At 41.7% G+C, this 24,311-nt stretch overlaps 1 protein-coding gene across 2 annotated transcripts in view; it reads right to left on the reverse strand.

Moving 5' to 3' along the window:
* EDA (ectodysplasin A) overlaps nucleotides 1-24,311 on the reverse strand; it is a 187,512-nt gene that overhangs the window by 159,377 nt on the left and 3,824 nt on the right. The window lies entirely within an intron of this gene.

The following is a 24,311-nucleotide window of genomic DNA, read 5'->3' on the forward strand; positions in this document are numbered from 1 at the left end:
AAAAACTCAAAAATATTTAACAGATTTCAATTGGTATTCTATTGTTTAACAGTGTAATTAAAACTGCGATTCAGTTTTTTATAATCTCGATTAATTTTTTTGAGTTGCCTGCGATTAATCGACAGCCCTAGTTTTTAAGTCCTCAAACTGGCTTTTAAGCATGCATTAGAAAGCATCCAGACAGGCTTTTATTGTGTCTGTGGTTAGCAGATCAGCAGTCACAAGCCACAGACAGTGAAAGGTACTTAGATGCTTTTCTAAAACATGTGGTTTACTAGTAGCTAATTCTTGGAGAAAACATTTGAATGCCATTTTGTTTGTTGTTTAGAACATGGTTTTCATGCTGTTGAAGTTAATACCCCTACGCACACAACTGTGGTTTTGTTAAATAATCATAATGGAAAGTTCTAAGCCTTCTTCCGCAAAACAAAAGGTTTTAAATAGTAGACTACTTAGCTTCCTATCTCAGTTGTCATAAGAAACACTGTGACCGGGGTCCTAGTGGGGAGCCAGCTGTGGTCACTCAATTAGGGTGAACTGCAAAGAATGGTGCAGACAATCCCCCAAAAGCTAGTGGATATTCCAATACTTAGATTTACCAAGCCAGCCTAAAACAGCTTCTTTATTACCTCACTGGTTACTCAGGAGTCCAAATAACACAGCTCCCTTAAAGTGATCCAGCCTCAGGCCTCCATCCAGGTACTTAAGTCAAATATGATGATTTTTGAAAATCTTATTTCATCATATAAAAGAAAAGTTTCTACCAATCCCAAAGTATCAGACACATTACCTCCCAGGTTAATGAATGTTTCAGATCTTACCCAAATACATGCTACAGCCAATTCTTATTAACTAAACTAAAATTTATTAAAAAACAGAAAAAGAGTATGGTTAAAAAAAATCAATATACATACAGACATAACTTCAGTTCATTGAGGTTCAGATTCATAGCATAGATGGTGAGCTTTGTAGCTGCAAAGAGTTCTTTCAGAAATAGTTCATAGGTTACAGTCCAATGTCCAAATATCACATTCAGGGTGTACCAGCATAACTGGAACCTCAGTCTTGTGACTCAAGCTTCCCCTGATAAAGCCTAAGCAGATCTGATATGACAGAATCAGGACTCAAGGATCTTTTATACAATTTCATGTCTTTTGACAAGTTGGGAGTTCAAAAGGTAATTAGCATGACTTTGAAGGAGGTCCATCATCGGTACTTAGCTATAGAATTAGCAAAAGACAATTTTCTTGTTCCTCCACCATTCACAGTACATTTCAAAGAGAGATGAATACCGAGATATCCTATGGTTACAATTCATTTAAATGATAGGATGTTCTTTTGACCTCTGAATTATCAGAATACAGCATAGACAGGGATTGTTCATTGTCCACCCTACTCATACATATGTAAATACACAAAAACACAAACATTATTTCCCCACATGTCTTATGAGGTTTATTCTTTCTGCAGGATGTTTAACCCTTTCTAGCCATGCGTCACAATCATCTTTATCATGTAATGCAGACCCAGGGCCAGTATACCAATGATAGTTTTCCTAATTTAATTCTTGTTTAGCACATACAGCATACCCTTGCACAATGAACCACATGAGTCTCAGGGTCAGTTGAACTGGCCTATGCTTTGTCTCCCCATAGGCACTTGTCCAGAGTGGAGCGCCTTAGGACTCTGTGGCAGACAGCTGTAAGTCAGAAGAGCCCCAGATCTGTTCAACCATCCCTAGGTGCCTCCAGAATCCAGAAGGCCGCAATGATGTTGCAAAACTACCTTGTTCCCTGACCTCTGAATCAGGTGTTACGCATTTAACTTTCTTATATGTTTAGGATTTAAAAGCAAAATTCCATGACTTAGAAAAAAATATTTTTGTTAAAGGGTCATAGAGGGTATACAGCTAAAAGTACAATCATTGCCCAAAAACAAGGTATAATTTAAAACCACAACTGTGGAAAGATTATTACAAGTGGGTAGCACAAGTCTAAGGAGGCAGAATATTTACAGGACATTTGGATTATGAGAAAAGTGAAAATGAAACATGGCAGTACTAGTGAAGTGTGCCGTTTTGCAGGTGTGCTTGTTCTGCTGACTAAAGCCAAATTCTATATAGTCCATGAATCTGTTTGCACATGTCTGTTCTTAGATGGATGCAAAGCTGGTGCTATGCCAGCTTCTACAGTAAGATAAAAAGAAGGTAAACAGGGTTAAAGGCGGAGTCGCTGTCAATTCAGGTTCTGGAAAGGAAGTCACCCATAGAACACAGTGACTTTGAGAAAGAAGAAGAATCAGAGTTCTCGTTTCAGTACAAGTTCAACATCAGCGAGGACTACAGCACGGGAAAACAATCAAGAACATGTTAAAATAAATATGATTACATTTCTTATAAACTTTAGCTGACTGTAAAATTTGCTTTTTACCATCATTTAGGAATAGAAATCTCCTTTCCTTCTACTATAGCCAAATTTTTGCACAGCAAAGCTAAGAGTTTACAGCAGAGGTGGACAAACTACAGCTCCTGGGCCACATCCAGCCGCACGACCGTCCTGCCCGGCTCTTGAGCTCTTGGCCGGGGAGACTAGCCCCCGGCCCCTTCCCTGCTGTCCCCCACAGCCATGCTGCAGCGCAGGCAGCTCAGCTGGCTCCAGGTGGCCGTGGGGCTGCAAGCTCCTGCTGCTCTGAGCTGCATGGAAAGAGAGCGGAGGGCAGTTAAGGGACAGGGAGCTGTTGAATGGGGTGGCGGTTTGGGGGGGGGCGGTCAGGAGACAGGGAGCGGTTGGATAGGTGTGGGAGTCCCAGGGGGCCTGTCAGGGGGCAGGGGTTAGCCTGACCCCATGCTCCAAGCCACCCCCTACCCCCTGTAGATAGGGGTGTAGATAGGGGGTGGGAGGTGGCTTGGAGCATGGGGTCACGGGAGGGGGTGGTCAGGGAACAAGGGGGGGGGTTGGAAGTGGGAGGGGGCGGATAGGGGGCAGGGGGACCATGCTTTTTGCGGAGGCACAGCCTTCCCTACCCAGCCCTCCATACAGTTTCGCACTCAGATGTGGCCCTCGCGCCAAAAAGTTTGCCCACCACTGGTTTACAGAGACATAAGGGGTCTGATTTGGCTCCCTTTGAAGTTGATGGAAGTTTTTTCGCTTCACTTCACTTCGCTGGGATTTGGATCACACCATTAAATCTTAATATGCTAGCTCATTGCTAATGAAATTTGTTTTGTTAAAACAAAGATGCAAGAAAAAATGACTAGTTAATGGATATTACAGTGCATGCAGATAAGAGGTTTGAAAATATACAGGAAAGTATTTTAAACTTTAGTCTAAGACTAGCAAAGTGAACAGTTACATCTTTTTTTAAAAGTGCAAATATATCAGTAATATGGAACACACAAATATGATTTAAATACCACTTGAGAAAATGACAAGCAAAAAAATTTAAACTCTGGACTCGTGTCAATCTACTCTAAGCTTCCTGGTTATCTGCACTTATTGGTATACAACTGTGATGCACAACAGGATGTTAGAGACTGGGGTAAAAAGTGCCTAAGTTTCTTAGGAACCTAACTCTCATTCTCAAAACTGACTTGGGCACTTAAGAACTTAAGTCTCATTAACGCTCAATATGAATTAGGCAATTTTGAAAATTTTACCCCAGGGCTTGATACCTGGTCACTGGTTTATATTGCAAAATAGACTGAGCTGGGAGGACAACAGGTTATCCTCTGCTTTCTTATGGAGTGCTAGCCTGATGTATTTCACCATCACCTGGTTGTCAAAGAAACAGTGTTAGCAAGTGCTATATAGGCATTAAAATACACAAAGGAAAGTTAGCAAGCATCAACAAGTCCACACTTAAACTCAAATGCTCTGAACAAAGATTAATTTAGCACCTTTTAGGCGGAGCGGTGGCAACAGCTATAGTTAAACTCAGTATTTCCGCTATACCTCTTTATCCCCTTTTTCTTCCCCTCTTCCACCACCTCTCCCCCTCCCAACACACGTATTCAGTAACTCATGTGTTGATCTAAGTTTTCTAGGCTTGGTCTCCTTTACTATAAAGTCTGAGAGGGGGGAAAAAAATCAGATATTTTAAGTACAACGTTTGGGAAACTTTTTTTGATTATAAAAAAATTCTTATAACTTGTTTTAGATAAAGACACCCCATAATTCTAGTGATTTCAGTTTTGACCAAATCACCATAAAATCCTGGTCTACAAGGGAAATTATCTCCAATTTCATATAAAACAAGGATTTAAGTTATTCATTTGGTGATCACATTATAAAAATTCTCATTTGTATGAAGCTAAGCCAGTTTTAAATGTTATAATGACAATATGGGTATCACAATGACAGTTTGAGGTATTATCTTAATGGTTTCATTGGACATAGGTAATGGTTGGCAAGTAGCTCAGCAGGATCCTTGGAGGGTTTCAAAAACTGTTAATTCCAAAATTATTTCCTGGATTAAATTTTATTGAGCCCAGAGGCATGAAGTAGATGCCAAGAACCACATAAGCTTTTGTAAAGCATTAGCTCCTTTATAATACTCTCCTATAGCAACTTCTATGTTGTATGTATTTCAAATAGTTAATTAATCCTCAACACCACTAGTTTAAAGTAGCCAAGATTAACTGAAGGAAAGAAGTTTAGTGATTTGCCCCATTTCCCACAAAAGGTCTGGGGCAAAGTTGGGAACAGAGCTAGGATGCCCAGTGCACGACAACCATAGTGGTTGTGGATCTTGCAGCTGTATCAGGCACATCTAAGGATGCCTGTAGGTAGTCCTGGCTACAAGCTGTCCTTTGGTCATGATAGATTTAAATTGGTCTCTCTTGTCCTCCGGGATGTCGTTAATAATGTCCATCAGTTAGGAGTAGTTGCCATGGTCATATTTTGCCAATAGTGCCGCATAGTTGGCGACCCAAAATTGGAGAGTTGCTGAAGAACAGACCTTGCGGCCGAAAAGGTCCAGTCATTTCCACTCTCTCTCACTGGGAGTGGACCTGTCTACCATGCTAGTTGATGGCATTAACGACGAGAGAATTTGGTGCAGGGTGGGAAAATAAAACGTCCATGCCTTTTGAGGATACATAATATTTTTTAATCAGCCCTATTGCAGGTAGGTGATATTGTGGCTGGGGTCTGCCAAATGTTTTTGGCTGGTTCCATTAGTGCATCATTGATTGGAAGTGCTATTTTGAAAGTCGAGGAAGTTTGCAGGATGTCCAGCAGTTGATGTTGGGACTCCGGGACTCCCTCAAGTGGGGTCTCTAAACCATCAACTGCTCGTTTGAAGAGCTCTTGAAACTGTTTAAAGTCAGCGGTGGCTGTAGATGTTGGGGGCATGATGGCCTCATCCAGGGAAGAGGAGTTATTGGTAGGGGGTGTAATGTCCTGCGCTAGGTTCTCCTCCCATTCCCCAGAGGTCTCCTCAGCAGACTCCGACAGTGCAGGAACTGAGACTGATGGTGGAGTTCTAATCCCCTCCCTATAGGGGTTGGGAGGTCTGCTGCAGTGCCTTCTATAAGCAATAGAGGGGTCCTAATCAGGCCATTGTGTGGGGAACAGCATAGGGGGCCCCATTCATGGGTGACCATACTGGGTATATGTCCTGCCCATAATAAGACCTTGGTCACAGAGGTCCAGGGGGGAGGAGCGTCTTCAAGAGAAAACACCCTCTTCCTCATGATCCTCCTCGCTGGAAAATGGAGGTCTAATAGTGACTCAGATTGTTCCAGTACTGTGTGTACTGGAGAGCTGAGGGTGCCGAAGAGTGGGGATTGCGGTGTTAACAATACGAATAGGTCTTTATGATGGAGGAACTGGTGTGGTGCCAGTAGTTTTGGCGGCAAAGTTTTCGGCGCTGTAGAATTGGTGCCAATATTTTCAGCGGCAAAGTTGTTGGTGCCAATGAAGTTGTCATAGATGCAGCTGTCGGCACTGATATGGATGGTGGAGTATCCAGTAGTGGCATAGCCTGTGGTAAAGGTCTTGCTTCCTCCTCCTTAATCAGTGCTGACGGTGCCACGGAGGAGAAGATAGGCTTGGTCTTGCCTCTTGACTCTGAACCTATGCGCTTGGGATCAGCGGAGACCACAGTGCGGATGGTGCTAGAGGATCCTGATGCCTCATAGGTACTCAGCTGTGGTGCGGTCAATACCAAGGAGAGAGACTGAGCCAGAGACCAGTTCTTTTTGGTCAGTTTTTTAGGAGAAGTTGCTGCTCTTTTCCTCATTGCCTTTTTAGAGAAATGAGCCTTCCTTTGTGAAGAAAGTGAGGTCTCTGGAGACCTTTGTCCAAATGGGGTCTGCTGGCCAGGATCTGAAGTCAGATGTAAAGACTTGTCCATTAGAATGAGCTAGGGACCTTGTCAAAGGCTTTCTGAAAATCCATGTATGATGTATCCAGGGGATCACCCCTGTCCACATATTTGTTGACTTACTCAAAGAATTCTAATAGACTGATGAGACATGACTTCCCTTTACAAAAGTGGTGTTGACTCTTCCCCATCATGCTCATCTGTGTGTCTAATAATTCTGTTCTTTACTACAGTTTCAGTCAAATTGCCCGGTACTGAAGTTAGGCTTACTGGCATGTAATTGCCAGGATCACCCCTGGAGGCTTTTTTAAAAATTGGCATTGTATTAGCTATCCTCCAGTTATTTAATACAGAGGCTGATTTAAGCAATAGGTTACATACCACAGTTAGTGTTCTGCAGTTTCATATTTGAATTTCTTCAGAACTCTTGGGTGAATACCATCTGGTCCTGGTGACTTATTACTGTTAAATTTATCAATTTCTTCCAAAACCCCCTCTAATGACACAATCTGGGACAGTTCTTCAGATTTAGGACTTAAAAAGAGTAACTCAGATATTAGGATCTCCCTCATATCCTCTGAAGTGAAGATTTCATTTAGCTTCTCAACTATGGTCTTGTTTTCCTTAAGTGTTCTTTCACTACCTTAATCATCCAGTGGCCTCACTGACTGATTGGCAGCCTTCCTGCTTCTGATGTACTTAAAAAAAAATTGCTGTTAGCTTCTGTGTCTAGCTAGTTGCTCTTCAAATTCTTTTTACATTTTACTTGCCAGAGTTTATGCTCCTTTCAGTTTTCCCTCACTAGGATTTGGCTTCCAATATTTAAAGGATGCCTTTTTCGTTCTAAGGTCTCTAGAGAACTTTTTCACTTTGGGCTCTAGGACCCAACAGGGTGGGAGAGTCCCAGAGCTCAGGCTCCTGCCTAAGCCAGGAAGTCTACATAACAGTGAAGCAGCCCACAGCCTGAGCCCCATGACCCAGAGTCAGCTCTCATAGGCCAGTCATGGGTTTTAATTTGCTGTGTAAACAGACCCTAATTACCTGTGTCATCCCATTTTAAAAGTTGGCACAACATTAGCTATCTTATAGACGGAAACTCCTCTTTATAAGTGACCCGAACACAAGAGAAAACATCTGCATTTTCCATGATGTATTTTGAATTTCTGCAAGAGACAGCTATGAAATGAAAAAAAAGTTAAAATGCTGTTTATCCACCTTTGTAAAGTGTTTTGAGATCTATGAATAAGAAGTGCAGTATAAAAAGGTATTATTCTAAAGTGTTTAAAACTTGTTACATTTATAAGTTTGTGTATTTTTCAGCTCATACAACCAGATCTAAAAGTGTGAATTATAAGAACGGGAACTTTACATTCAAATGTTGCAAAAACTGATTTCACGCTTGGCAGAGAATTTTATCAAGTATAGTAACTCCTCACTTAACATTGTAGTTATGTTCCTGAAAAATGCTACTTTAAGTGAAATTATGTTAAGCAAATCCAATTTACCCATAAGAATTAATGTAAATGCAGGGGTTGGGTTCCAGGGAATTTTTCCCCCCCCAGACAAAAGACATATCCACACACACACAAAATACATTTTAAACAAAGAATTTAATACTGTACACAGCAATTATGATTGTGAAGCTTGGTTCAGATGGTGAAGTCAGAGGGTAGAAGAGGGTGGGATATTTCCCAGGGAATGCCTTACTGATATATGATGAACTAGCACTCAGCTGAGCCCACAAGGGTTAACACATTGTTGTTAATGTAGCCTCACACACTCTACAAGGCAGCACAAATGGAGGGAGGGGAGACAGCACAGCAGAGAGAGAGACACCATGTGTGTGTGAGAGAGAGATGCACATTGCCCCTTTAAGTATGCTGACCCTACTCTAAGTACACTGCCATTTTAAGTAGATCAGCAAGTTGAGACAGCAGCTGCTGCCAGTAAGCTCCCTCTGTCCTGAGCCCTGTCATGTGTGTCCTGCCACAACCCGCTCTGTGGAGATGGGGTAAAGGAGTCGGGGGCAGAAGCAGGGGGACACCCTGACATTAGCACCCCTCTTTCCCCCCCGCACAGCAAGCATGAGGCTCCCAGGAGCAGCTTCAAGGCAGAGGGCAGGAGCAGCACATGGCAGTGGGGGAGGGACAGCTGAACTGGCCGGCAATTGGTAGCCTACTGGGCGGCTGCCGCACAGAGAACTTAGGGGAGTGGGGAGCTGATAGGGGGGCTGCCGGTCCACCCTGGTTCCAAGCCCCCACCACCTAGCTCCAGTGGCTGCTCTTTCTGCAAACAGTGGACAAAGCAGGCAGCTGCCAACCAACATTATAAGGGAGCATTGCACAACTTTAAATGAGCATGTTCTCTAATTGATCAGCGACGTAACAACAAAACAACGTTAACTGGGATGATGTTAAGTGAGGAGTTACTGTAATTACAATAAATCCTGCTGACACCTGGTGTAGGTGCACAAGAATTCAGTGTTCTAAAATTATTCATGTCAAAGAGCACCACCAGAGATTCAAAAAGAATGCAACAAATGGAAGACTGGCACTGGTAGAGGGGAAGAGTTAAGACTGGCATGATCATAACTTACAGTTCATATTATTTTAGGACATTTCCTAAAGAAGTTAATGATACATCTGCTCAATATTACAGGTTTCTTTGCTCAAGAAAATTTTAACAGGGCTTAAAAAAAAATGCACCCAACACCTAACAGCCAGAGTGAAAGACACCTGTGTGTTTGCCATTTACAGCACTCAACCCAAAGTTTATGCCCCTAACACCACAACTCCTCACAATTAAAGGAATACACAATTAAATGCCATATACAATTGTAAGTCTACTGATTTTAAAAAAAATGGTTTTACTTCTCTTGCTTTTACTGTACCTTCTTCCTGGCTTTACTCCATATTTTTCTCTTTCCAAGAATCGATCAGTGTCTGTTTGTAAGTGAACTTGAGTGTTTCCTCTTTTTCTTCATTCTTTTCACCTCTGGTCTCTTGCCTGACAATGCATTCTCTACCTCCTTCTCCCATAAAATTTACTCCTTTCTTCTGAATTCTATACTCCTTTCCTAATGTGATGTATCAGGTTTTTCCTCCCAGCCATCCCTGCCAATCCACACTCAAATTTTAGCAAACACACACTTGCTGAAGCACTCGCTGCTCAAAAAAGAGAACAGTGACCCTCCCCACTCTGGAAAAATACTGTAAGTAAATAATTTGATTTACATGAAATTCATAAACTACCTTATGTATAAACCTGGCGTGGTTTTAAAGAAATGTTATCCTTGTGGAAAACTGTGTATGGTGGACTTGCCATTCACACTTATAACTCATCCACTGTTCTGGCAGATGTATTGCCACTAAGAAGGTGGTCAGAGATGAAAGACAGCACATAGCAAGGGGCTCAAAGGGAAGGCTCAGAGCCCTATTAGAACTACATTTAATGTCCCAAATTGGAATGGGCTTTTATCAGTGAGAAGAGCCATCAGGTCTTTCTGAAATCACCCCACGATTGGCTGAGAGAACACAGAGGATTCTTGTGTAATGGGGATGACTGGCTAAGATGGTTGCTAGCACACATGCAGAAAGCTACTTGATAGGGATGATTTAGTCCAGAATAATTGGATCGAGATTTTGAAGGTGATAGGTGATCCTGTCGAGCCCATGTAAAAATCTCATCCATTTAGACAAGAACATGGATCTCATGGAATCTTCTCTACTGTGCACTAACATAACCTCTGAGGAGCATGCTCTCTCTGATTAAGTTAGCTATTCAGCATCCATGCTGTCAGATGGAGCGCTGCAAAATTCAGATGTAACATATGCCATTGGTTCTGGGAAATCAGAGCTGGAATGCAGGCAAGGTTATAGGTTGTTACACTGAAAGGCTCCAAAGGCCAGCATACCAAAATTGTCTCAGCCATGCTGGAGCTATTAGAATTAACTTGGCTGCTTCCAGCTTGATCTTTATTATTCTTGGGAAAAGAGGAATCAGAGTATGAGCAGAACAGAGCTGGGGACCATGGGACTTGAAGTGTGTCCACTTGGACTTCAGCCTCTGTCCAACACCCATGCCCCCAGAGCACAACTGTTGACACTTCATGTTCTCTTTGGTTGTATACAGGTCCATGCAAGGAAAACCCTACATTAAAAGAAACGATTTGCATGATCTTCTCAACTGACTACTTGTGACTATTCATAATCACCCTAAAGCATCTGCTAGTACATTGTGTATGCCCGGAAGATGCAGAGCTGTTAAGCTAATACCATGGAGAATACAAACATTCAAAAACTGTATTGCTTCTCAGCACAGTGCAGTGGTTGTGTGGTCCATTATTTGATTAGCGAGTCCTTTTATTTCTGAAAGAAATAAGTTGCAGGCTCAATGGATGGCTCTCAACAAAACTTATGTTTATGTGGGGAGACATTTCCTGAGGTGAAGACATATTTTGAGTTCTTAACTTGCACGTGTGGGTTCTCTACCTTACAGCGAGAGCTAGAATTACTAACTATTACTAGAGTTTTTGACCCAAGGGAACTCACCTTTGCAAGGGGAAGGGAACTCACCCTTGCAAACTTGCAATTCAGAGACTGGAGGACTTAGGATGGCATATCCACTAACATGTCCACGTGATGCTTGTCTGGTTGATATACTGACTTCAACCAGCTATGTAAGCAGAGTAGATGAAGTCTTGCATGTTGGATTACAAAAGTGCATGATGCCATCAGGCCAAGAAGCCTGAAGTATGTTCTTATAGCAGTCAGACAGGCTTGCAAGTGTGTATGCAGCTCAAACATTGTTTGAAACCTTTCTGGAGGCAGACAAGCCATAGCTATGGTCAAGTACAAAATGGCTCGAACCAATTCTATTTTCTGTGTAGTGATCAAAATTGAGTTCTCTATTAACAGATCCAGTCAAATGAACAACTGAAGGATATGATGAATGTTCTCTATCTTTTGCCAAGATATTCCCCCCCACTAATGAGTCATCAGAGTACAAGCTTACCTGCAAAGAGCTCTCCAACCACCCAAGGAAGACAGACGATCCTTGATGGAGATTCGATATTCAAAAGAATGGAAAGAAAACTCTGCAAAATGACAGGCGAACAACAGGACAGAGATGTCATTCTGAGATTTGACAGGCTTCTGAAGTATACAGGCAAGGATCCACTGATGGTTCATATTGTACTAATGACACTGTGTTGTGGGATAACTCACAGATAGTAGATGACTTCAGGAAAACTCAGAAGCATTCTGAAAAGAATATCCAAGCAATCTTCTGAGATCCTTCCTGTCCCACAACCAAAGAAAGACAGAAAGCAAAAGATTCAGGAAGTGAATTGCCAGCGAGGTAAGAAATGGAGGGTGGAGGGCTTTGTTCTCCGTTTTATGAGGTTGAGACTATCAAACTATACAGAGCCCTTTCCCCATAAAAAGTGGGACGATCTCCTTGGGGACAGGCTGGCTAGAATAGTTAGGAGGGGGGTTATATTATTAGCAAAAAGGGAGGGTAAAAAGAAGGAAAGTATGAGGGCTCAATTAGCACAAAACTGAGATGCTGAGAACAAAATTAAATCAAGGAACCAAAGGACATGAAGAGAATAAATTCTTAACTTGCCTACATACTAATATCAGGAGTTTGGGTTATAAACAATTGGAATTGCTCATTTAATAGAATAAATCCAATCTAGCTGGTATGACTGAAGCCTGGTGGGATGATCTGTATGATTAGAATGTTAAAAATCAATGGTTATAACCTACTTAGGAAGGAACAAGGAGACAAAAAAGGAGAAGGAGTGGCACTCTATATCAAAATACCATTACCTGTTTCTGAGTCATTGATAACACAAAAGAAAATGATCTTGAATACTTATGGATCAATGGCCTGCCAGATAAAGCGAAAGACGGGGTATTAATTAGTGTCTGATACAGACCACCAAATCACACTAGGGAAAAGGAAGCTGTCATCCTGATGTGCCCATCTACAATATGTAGCGGGGGAAAAACTGAGATCATGGGTGATTTCAATTTGGGTGACATATTCTGGAGGTTTCATGCTATCCGGTACTAAAACATCCTTGGAATTTCTAAATACTATCTATGACAATTTCCTAACTCAAAATGTTGCAGCCAACACAGGGGAATTTTAGGTTAGACCTTGTCCTAACAGATAATGAGCAACTGATCAGAGATTTACAGGTTAATAGTAGTTTAGGTACAAGTGATCATGTCTTAAATCACATTTATAATGTGAAAACAGAATTAAATCCAGACCAGTAATATTACATATACATACACATACACAGTGCTTTAACAATTATGTGCCAAATCAGTAGGAGGAAGAATTTAATCAGAAAAATGTGAATGATAATGGGCAATCATTTAAGAACAGTACAAAATCCACAATTTAGGAAGAAGCCCAGGCTAGTTAAAAAAACAGCCTGATTCAGCAGGGAAGTGAAGGCAACTGTACAAAAAATTATATATAAATAACAGATAGAAGAAAGGGAAAGTTCAGAATTGTAGAAAATTGATAAGAGAAGCCGATGGGCACAAAGAAAAATCTATGTCCAGCAGAATTAAGGACAATAAGAACGCTTTTTAAAATAACATTGGGAACAACAAGAATCCTAACAATGGTATTGGTCCACTACTAGACAGAAATGGTAGAATTATCAAAAATAATGCAGAAAAAGCAGAAGTTTTCAATAAATATTTCTGTTCTGTATTGGGGGTGAAAAAACAGATGATGCAGTCTCATCATTTTGCAATAACTCTTTCCATTCTACTAGTATCTCTGCAGTATGTTAAACAGAAGCTACTAAAGTTAGACATTTTTAAATCAGTAAGTCCAGATAACTTGCATCCAAGAATATCAAAAGAGCATGCTGAGGTGCTTACTGGACCATTGATTTTCAGTATGTCTTTGGGCACTGAGGAAGCTCCAGAAAATGAAAGAAAGCTAATACTGTACCACTTTTTAAAATGGGTGAATGGGATGACCTGAGTAAATATAGCCCAGTCAGCCTGACACAGATCCTGAGCAATATAATGGAGCAGCTGATAAGAGACTATTAATAATGAACTAAAGAAGGGTATGTAATTAATGAAAATCAACATGGGCTTATGGAAAACAGATCCTGACGAACTAACATGGTATTTTTTTTAATGAAATTACAAGTTTGGTTAATAAAGGTAGTACTATTGATATAATAAGACTCCTGTAAGGCATTTGACTTGATGCCACGTGACACCTTTATTAAAAAACTAGAATATAAAATTAATATGTCATACAATTAATAGATTAAAAGCTAGCCATCTGATAAGTCTCAAAATGTAACTAAGCAGGGAATCATCATTGGGTGGGTCTGTTTCCAGTGGAGTCCTGCAGGGATGTTTTTTAGGCCCTACATTATTTAACATCTATCAACGACTTGGAAGAAAAACACAAAATCACGAATAAAGTTTGCAGATGACACAAAAATTGGGTAAGTGGTAAATAATGAAGAGGACAGCTCACTGATTCAGAGCAATCCAGATCACTTGGTAAACTGGGCACAAGCAAACAATGTGGATTTTAATATGGCTAAATGTAATTGTACGCATCTGAAAACAAAGAATGTAGGCCATACGTATTGGATGGGGGATTCCATCCTGGGATGCAGAAAGTTTTGGGGATCATGTTGGATAATTAGCTGAACAGGAGCTCCCAGTGTGACACTGTGGCAGAAAGACCTAATGCAATCCTGGGATGCATAAACGGGTGAATCTCGAGTAGCAGAGATGTTATTTTACTTCTGTATTTGGCATTGGTGCAACTGCTGCTGGAATACTGTGTCGAGTTCTGGTGCCCACAATTCAAGAAGGATGTTAATAAATTGGAGAGGATTCAGAGAAGAGCCGTGAGAATGATTAAAGGATTAAAAACATGCTTTATAGTGACAGACACAAGGAACTCAATCTATTTTTCTTTATCAAAGAGAAGGTTAAAGGGTGACTTGATTACAGTCTATACATACCTACACGGGGAACAAATATTTAATAATGGGCTCTTCAATTTATCAGAGAGGGCTGCAAGTTGAAATTAGATGTAAATTCAGACTTTAAATAAAGCGTAAATTGTGATCCTTGATGGATCCTCCATCACTGACAATTTTTAGATCAAGAGAGATGCTCTAGGAATTATTCTGAGGAAGTTCTGTGGGCTGTGCTATATGAGAGGCCACAGACCAGATAACAATGGTCCCTTCTGGCCTTGGAATCTATGAATACCCAGATCCCCAGCCATCTAAAGCAAGCTGTTACAACAGCTAGGCACTTTGGCCCATATTCATAAAGAGACTTGGACATTGTCACACACTGCATGGCAATGCCTAACTTTCAAGCACCTAGAAAAGTCACAGGAACAACCCCACAATCCAGAAACCCCAAGTTAGGTACCTAGGCTCCCTATACAGTGAATGGGGAGAGAAAGGCACCTAAACTAGGCCATGGGAAATGCTTAGAGTCACTGGAGCCAAGACTGGACCCTGGATCTCCCACCTCCCAGGCGGGTGCCCTAACCAGGAGGCTACAGACTCACTCACTTGCTCCCACTTTCTTGCGCTAGTCCAATGCCTATTTATATATGGCAGAACAGCTTCAAAATGAGAGACAGAGAGCCCCATATCAGAATATTTAATAAGTCTTCTACTGCATTCAGAGCCAGAAGTGATTGGACTTCTTGTTCTAACATGCTCTAATGGGAAAGGTCCCTGAAAAAGAACCCTGAAAAAGAACAATAAAGGTGGATGAGGGTGGGGTAGGGAATGAAATTGGATCACATAAACCCACTTCTACAACTTCTAGTACACATCAATCAGTTGTAATGGTAGTCCACAAATGGAAGTGAGACAGGAAGATCCCCAAAAGGGAGGAGACAGGATAGGAAGATCCAAAAGTAAGTTGTGAGAAGTCAAATTTGTTGTCTCAAAAGATGAAGGAGGTGGGAGAGAGATGACTTTGTGGCTGATGAGGACTTTCTCCTACAGAACTTCTGTTATTTTCTAGGAGGTTCTGTGGGTAAGCACTGATGTTACGTTAGTTATCTATAGTAAGCCTCTGGGCTAAAAATGCTTACATTTAGGGGCTGGTACATATATACCCAGCAACCACAGAGTACCTCATACCTCTTTGAGGGTGTGAAAAGCATCATCTGTCTCATCATTAAACAAATGACAACCCTCAAAAGAGGAGGTCCTCAAACAGTTGTCTGTAATTCTCTAGGAATCTCTGAAGGCCTGAACATTATGTTGCCATGAACCTATGTTTTATCAATTGTACTGGAGAGCTGTCTAGCCCTCTACTACAGTGGACTTACATTCCTGTCTCGAGTCCTGAGGCAAGTTAGCAATAAATGTTAACATCAACTCCCAATTAATAAAAACTGAACTTGACCAGTGCATCTTGGTAATCTGAAATCTTAATTTGTCTTCAGGTAGACCACCACTTGCTACTGAAGAAGAAGTGTAGCTCTTTGGCTCCTTGTCCTTTGGAGCAGATCTCTGATAGTGACTGTCAATGAAAGATCTCACTACTGTCAGCAAGCAGCCTGGTAGTGGGTGGATATAAAATCATTCAAACCCACTGGATGATACATCAGCCTGCTTACTTCAAAGTAAGAGCTAAAAAAGCTGGGTGTCTGCCATACAGAGTTTTTGTTTGGTCTAAGAGACCCTTCAGGATTGGGAGAGCTAGACATCTGGTGCTGAAATATGCGCAGCGTCCAGCAATTTATGTGGTCTGGAATATCAAGAGTTGAGGCTACTGTCCTCACCAAGTCCTGGAAAATCTTTTGGCTGTGCAGTTGATGATGGCTCTGGGATTACCACTTCTTGATATGTGCAAGGATGGACTGGTCTTTCACTTGCAATACTTCATTCAAAGGAGACACCTCCTGAATTGGTTCCACTTAGTGTAGAGATGAGAGTTCCCTTCTTGATAGTTCAGGAGAAGGAGATTTAGTCCCCCAAGAACCCCAGAAATTCTAGGTATGCTGAAAAATAAGGCACTGGTGACCAAGAAAGTGGGTACCAATGTTCTGAGTCCATTTGGATTCCTGTTTTTAGTAATATTTGAGGGGTAGTGATCCAGGGAGTCCAGATACACATATTTTGCATGGGAAGGCTTTCCGCTTTCTTCAGAAACAGATAAGGTAAAGGAGGAGAAGTCCTCATGAAAATGAGAAGCTGTAACCTTTGTAATAGTGGGAATCAGACTAGAATTCACTCTTATTTGGTACGAGTACAGTGGAGTGAAGGCAGTGCTGGGGGAAATAGAGAATTCAGTAACAAAGAGGTCTCAGATAGCAAGATATAATTGCAGACTTGAAAGGGCCAATGACGACTTGGTACTGTAAAATGAAAGTAGGCATAAGATTGGTGCCACAAGATACTGATTCTAGCAAAATCTCATTGGAGCCATAGGCGCACTAGACATTGGCTACCTGGTGAGACCACTGCAATACCAGTGCCTGGACATGCAATCACTGTACCAAGTCGCCCGCATCACTGATACAGTTATGGAGAAGATCTGAGGTAAGTCTAAGGCAAAATTAGCTCCAATCCAGTAGTGGTTTGGGTGCTCAGGGAACTTTTTTTGAAGTTTTGAGCTGCCATATAGGTCAGATCAGGGGTCGGCAACCGACAGCACGCATGCCAAAGACGGCACGCGAGCCGATTTTTAATGGAACGCTGCTGCCTGCCGGGTCCCAGCCGCCAGCCCTGCTCAGCCCACTGCCGAACCCAGGCCAGGACCCCGGCAGGCAGCAGCGTGCCATTAAAAATCCTGCCCACCCCAGCCCGCTCTTCTCCGCTCTCCCACCCCCAGTGGGGGCAGGGTGAAGAAGCTTGGTCCTGCCGGCTGCTGCAGCAGGGCAGGCAAGCTCCCCCCACCCCCGCCTCTTCCCCCAGCGTGCTGCATTCCTGCCCCTCCTCCTCTCCCTGCCACCGATCAGCTGATGGCCCTTGCACAGGAGGGGGAGAAGCAGAGCCGCAGCACACTTGCTGCTCCGGGGAGGAGGAGGAGAAGAAGAGGTGGGGATGGGGCCGTGGGGACGGGGCCGTGGGGTGGAATCAGGGCATATCCCCTCCAGCCCCCTGCCGTGAGCTGCTCTGGGCAGGAAACACCCCCACGACCCTAGCCCACACCCCCAGCCCTCTGTCCTAACCCCTGCACCCCCCCACACCCCATGCCCGACTCCTGTGTCCTCCTCACACACCCGCCCTGACTCTTGTACCCCCCACACTCCCACCCCCACCCTGAGCACCAAACGGGAGCTCCTGCACCCCCCACCACATTCCCACCTCCACCCCTCGCACCAAATAGGAGCTGCCCAGGTAAGCACTCCACACGCAAACCTCCTGCCCCAACCCTGAGCTCCCTCCCTCATTCTAGCTCCTGGCCAGACCATGCACCTTAACCCCCAGGCTGCTCCCTCACCCCCAGCCCTGTGCTCAGTGCATTTTGAAAATCTTGTTTACTTTACACACGACAATAGTTTAGTTATATAATATATAGACTTATAGAGACCTTCTAAAAAACGTTAAAATGTATTACTGGCACGCGAAACCTTAAATTAAAGTAAATAAATGAAGACTTGGCACACCACTTCTGAAAGGTTGCCAACCCCTGGGTCAGATGATCTGGAGGTTTGGGGGCTTTGATGACACGCTTAGAGAAAGGGATCTGTATCTCTTCTTATAGACTCGATGCTTCCCACTACTTCTGTGTTCAGAGGGATTCCTCAAGCCAGAAGATTCAGGTCATGTCTACACTACAGCCACTACAGTGGCATAGCTATGCTGGCATAACCCTGTAGTGTAAACAGAGCTTACCACAATAGGAGAGGTTTTACCAAACGACAGTAGCTAGGTCTACAGAGACATTTTTCCCTCAACCTAGCAGTCTACACCAGGCTTCAGTCAATATAGTTATGGTGATGTACCCATTTGTTTCATTTAATCGAGGATTTATTGGTGTGATTAAGAATAATTAATGTGTGATGGCTAGGTTTAAATATGGTAGGATCATAGGAGTATAAGGTTGACAAGCATTTATGAGCAATGAGAGTATTAGGTATATAAGCAAAGTAAAGCTGTAATGCAAAGCCTGCTGAGGCCTGTAAGATTTCAGCTTAGCCATACTAGGCTTTAGGCCTAAGGATGGTTGACTAAGTAGGTGACCCAGGAATAACCTTGCACCAGTTAAGTTATAAGATTACTGTAAAGAACATGCCAGTGGGTAATGTTTGGGAAAATATGCCACAAAGTAATCATCTAGACCAGTGCTTCTCAAGCTATCTGATGTGGGGGAGCAGCAATTTTTTTTTTATCCCCCAATGTGCGCGCAGACCGGCAGCCGAAGGCTCGCGGATCAGCACCGGTCCACGGACCACCACTTTGAGTAGCACTGATCTAGACAAGACACCCAATTGTAACATCATGAGAAATTCTGCAGTAACCGCAGTTTACCATGGAGACTAGCCTATGTAGATGCTAACAAAAATAAGGAGAACTAAGAGAATAACCTATGAAAAGTAAAGCACCCCAAAGTTTATGGGGTGTGGAAGTGAAATTATGGAAAAAGGGGTTGACACCCTTATGCATATGTCTGAGTCTAGCAGGCATAAGTGTAACTAGGATAAAAGGTGTTGCCCAGCCTGTGTGCTGGGAGGAAGAAACACACAGGGAGATACCAGGATGATATTGCCTGCTGATGGACCCTGAAGTGGTTAAGTGATGTCAGTCATACGGCTAAACACTTTGAATTCTCTCTCTCTCTCCCCATTATTGTATTTTAGTGGATTTGTTAATAAATAAACTTGTACTAAACCGGTCTTGTTTCTCGTGTGCTTCTAGAGTCTCTTAATACTAATAATATCCCTGATGCTGTAGCCCTCAGGAGAGTGAATCTTTACAGATCAAAGTCTTAGACTGCATTGGTTAATCAATACACCCATCCATCAATAAAGCTACAGCAGATTTTTCATACCCGTGAATGCCATAACTATGTTGAATTAAGTTTTACGCATTGACCAGGCCACAGTAGCATCTTCAACAGTCTCTGAAGACAGACATACAGAAGCACTTCTCTCATCCTTAGTTTCTGCTGCAAGGAATCTTGTGTCATAGACCAGAGGCATTGGTCAGAGACAGGATGCACTGATTTTTCAAAGATGAACATCCTAAGGTGAGACTCCCATGCTCACCAAGTCCTCCTGGTAAATGCTCTGCAAATGGAGCTTGTATTTGAAATATGCCCTTCATCAAGGCAGGTCAAATATCTTGTGTAGCCATCATTTAATAGCATCACTGCCTCACAAAATGGGTAGCTTTTGAATTCCAGGAACTTATGGTCAGTCACACTGACTAAATTGGTACCAAAAACCTCCCAGGAAGGAAAATACAAAATACGTACAGTTTCCCAACAGGAAAAAGGAAATGCTACAAAATTGCTATACTAAACCTAACCTACCACTAACAATTTACAGCTATTTACAGAATAGAAGGCTGCAAAGTGTTCTAGAAGTGAGCTCCAACTTGTAGCCCCATATAGTGAGAAGGAACTGAGGGATGTTGCTGCGGTAGCCCCACCCTTTATGCCCTCAGAAGCACAAGGATACTCAGGGCTCATTTGCCACTCCAACAATTACTGCTGATCAGAAATCTCCAGCTTGAGTGAATCGAATCATAGAATATCAGGGTTGGAAGGGACCTCAGGAGGTCATCTACTCCAACCCCCTGCTCAAAGCAGGACCAATCCCCAATTGGCCCCCTCAAGGATTGAACTTGCAACCCTGGGTTTAGCAGGCCAATGCTCAAACCACTGAGCTATCCCTCCTATGCACACCTCAAACAATAGAAAACATATATGGGCAACACATCTTGAAGAAGAGTTCTAGATGCAGGCAAATACAATTATATAATTGTAGTTAAACCAAAATTATAATGAAATACTTAAAATGCACAGATATCTGAATACAGCTGTTTTATATAGAGATGTGCAGATGATCTCTGAAAATATTACAATACTAGTGAAATGTGTTGAAGATAGGAATGGGATAAACTCCTTGAAAGGAGTAAATTAAAAATATTATTTCAGACTTCTGAATAAAAATTGCTGTCCACCACAGAAGTTAAAGATAGATTTTAGAAGACACGTGTTTGTATTAGTACCAAAATTTGTATTGTATTTTATGTATGAGGACAGCAATATCAAGTCTTTCCACGCTGTATAACCAACAGTCCTTTCTCCCACAGAAAAGCCAGTCTACCATAATCATTCCATCCCCAAGTTGATTTGATCAGGAATTCTCATCCTTTACTATCACATTATTGCCAAGACAATGAAGTGACATAAGGAACAGTGCAAGAGTTCCTTGCTGTGGAAGAATCCTTTCCAAGCACAGGTAGTTATTCCTGTTGTATTTAGTCCAGGCAATCTAGTTGTTGCAATGTTATTAAGTAACATTTTGCAGTAGACATGCCAAATCTTATTCTACACCTTCACTGCCTTACCAAGAAAACAGACAAAGTGTGTTAGAATACATAGCTGAAAACCTGAATGATACTCAGGGTCTGTTGCAAAAAATAATGACATATTAATATATCTCCCAATAACTACTATGATAATGCCCATCAGTGGTAAAAAGAGGAGAGTTTGCTCTATCTGTAGTTTTGATTTCATATAAATCTACCACCAGAACAACAACTGCTTGGATGCAACCAGTGAGAAAACAGAACAAATAAAACAAAAAACACAAGTTACCTTAGAGATCTGCGGATACTGACATGAGAGAATACCTCTGTTTAGCATTTATACCAACTTGACACCCAACCAACGTTCCATCTCTCCTCCTCCCCCCATTTCTTTTTTTTTTTAAACTTAGCAGTACATTTATACACCAAAGGCAAACAAGAGGGCCTTTAATCCAAAGGCTACATCTGAGGAAGATATCCTCTATGTTGATAATGGTAGACACTGGTGACCACATTGTTCCTTTTGCATGTTTTTTTTTTTCCATATGAAGCTCTAATAGCGACTAAATTTCATATTAGGAAGTCTCACTAAGTAGGTCATAATGCCTCAGGAAAAGGTTTGATGTGTCATAATTAAGGTTATGATTCTGTCACAGGTATTTTTAGTAAAAGTCAGGGACAGGTGGTGGGCAATAAACAAAAATTCACGGAAGCCAACGATCTGTCCCTGACTTTTACTAAAAATACCCGGAGAGGAACAAACAGAGCGCTGCCAGGTCTTGCAGCTGCTTTAGTCCCACAACTGCTCCTGTGGCAGAAGCCGACCGCTGCTGCTCCAGCCCCAGAGGAGCTGACCCAGCCCTGGCGACCTGCATCAGCAGCCCCAGGAGGGCCACTAGCCAGCTGCTTCAGCAGCCCCACCTCCAGCCCGTGCTCCGGCAGCCCTGGGGTGGCCACTGGTCAGCTCTTCCAGTGGCTGCTGCCCCGGGGCTGACAGCTGCTCCAGCCCTGCTGCAGACAAAGTCCCGGAGGTCCTGGAAAAAAAATCACGGAATCCATGACCTCCATGACAGAATCGTATCCTTAGTCATAATTGATGGATAGTTGATTTAACTCCAAGAAATAGGATGCTTTTTGTTTCTTCCATGGCAGTTGCAAGGGGGCAACAGTCCCACCTTACATTCATTAAAAGCAAGGCTTCAAAATCCATCGCCTGCTAGATGTCAGTAGAGAATTATTCAGAAGAATTGCTCAGATTATATGCAAAGGAACAGACTGATTCAAACAGAATTTAGTGTTTTTAAACTAGATTCTAGAGCAAGTTTCAGGACTACTTTGAGGGGGAATTACTGGAGATACAGTTCTTTAACAGAGTTCTCACTCTCTTATTTATCTTGAGGTAATTTCTTAGAGAAAAGAGCTACCACAAAGGTTTCAAACTGATTTAAGTCACTGCAGTCTATATAGTGCAGTACAGATGGGAGTTTCGTTTTCAATGGGGGGTTAACTGAAGATTATACCTAAGAAACATTGCCTGGAGAAACAGGCTACACTAGTCTCAGTCCCTTCCCATTCAGATGTTCATAAAACATAAGCCTGACTTCACGATAACTATAGTCAAGATCCTATCAGAAGAACACAAAAGTAACTTGGAGGTTCTTTATATTAAAGGACTTTTGCTGTTTTACCGGCTTTCCCAGGTCTCTTTTTACTCTATAGAAGCAAAAATCTCAGGGAACACAGTGTACTCTAGTTATAAGACTCACATCCATCCTGGAGAACTTGATTCTTACACGTGGTTGATTCTTACAAGTGGAATATTTTAGGTACAGGAATGATTTTGTCCCAATGGTTTTGATCACTTTATGCGGGTGATTCTTATAAACGGAGCGCACTGTATTTGTATTCAGTCAAATAGTAAATCTAAAGCATGCACAGATAGTAATGCAAGCGTCAATCTGATCCTTCTTTTGATGTGACGTTTAACCAAATTAGGCAACTATTTGTATTCTAGAACTTTACAGTGCATGTCAGCAAATGCAGGAAATAGAAAGGCAAAATTCAAGATACCCCTCAAAATAACTGAGCCTTGAGTGCATGCTGCAGGGCTCAAATGCCACATTAATGACTTCTTTACAATGAAATATTGTAGAAATTAATTTGGACAGAAGATATTTGAAGAATTAATTAGCACATCTTAAGCCTACATCTGTGATGCTACCCGCTGTCCATTCTTTGAATGTGCACTATGTCATGAAGTGCCTGCCAAACTCAAATACAGCATAGATACTGAACTATTTCTATAGTCAAGCAATTTGTTTTGAACAGATTGCTTGTATTATACCATTTTAGCTTGGACACCTACCTGTGCAGTGTCATGGCTACGACTCAAGGCCTTATTGAGCAAATCATGCTATGTAACATAAAAAATGGCAGCAATCTAAAAGTCAAAGGTAAAGTAGCATTACCAAACTGCTGACCTAGATGTTAAATTGATGATGCAACAATAGTGGACCGACTGGGACAAAGTTAGGAACTGCAATTCCTCAACCTTTGTCATGAAAGAGCTGTCCTTGTATCTGAAATTAAATGCAGTTACATGTTTCACTACCATGTGAGCTAGGAAAGCACAATTATTAAGCTGCCAAATCTCTCTCCTGTCACGAGGTCATTTTTTGGAGCTCAGCCAAACAAGGTTCCTGCCAAGAGCCTGTTCTGTCCAATGAAGGTATCTATGCTGACCATCACTGCAGATTCCTTCCCCAAAAATGCAGGAAACCTTTTTTTAAAAAAAAAAAAAATCAAAATTGTACAGATTTACAGCAGATTGAATGACTTCAATAATCAATACAAGGTGTAATCATTCTAGATTTGTGCTGAAATAAGATTTCCATTTAGATGTTTTTAAGTGTGATAGATTATAAATACTTGTATATTCATGGCACACTATGTGTTAATTTATCAGCGCGATGAATGTTGGAAGTAAAACCATGCATATTTAAAACTAGTTTAGAGACTGATATCTAATGATTATTGTAAATGCTGTGGAATAATGTTAGTTTTAAAACACTGGTAATTTTTTTAAAAAATAGCCTGCTCAATTTTATTTTCTTCTGATGGCGTTAACAGGGTGCTGCTAGCTACTATTACTATTTGGACATACAGAAAAGAATGTAAGCAACAGATGATATATCAGAGAAGTGTATAGTGTATTTAATTTCAACAAATATTACAGTCCCTCTGATAATTTGGGATTATTATATTATAATAATATCTGGATAGGACTGTGGTTACATCATAACTTTTTAAATGGGGCTAATGTTCTGTTTTATAAAGCAGCTGGAAACCTTAATCATAATGAAGAAGTCTATTGCATATTTTGTATTACTTAGCACAGTTGGTGTTGATTTTTAGTTACAGAATTTTACACACGCTCTAAACTATTGTGGTTATGTAATACAAA

Source organism: Lepidochelys olivacea (genome assembly GCF_965140295.1).
Source record: "Lepidochelys olivacea isolate rLepOli2 genome assembly, chromosome: 9".
Classification (NCBI taxonomy): domain Eukaryota; kingdom Metazoa; phylum Chordata; order Testudines; family Cheloniidae; genus Lepidochelys; species Lepidochelys olivacea.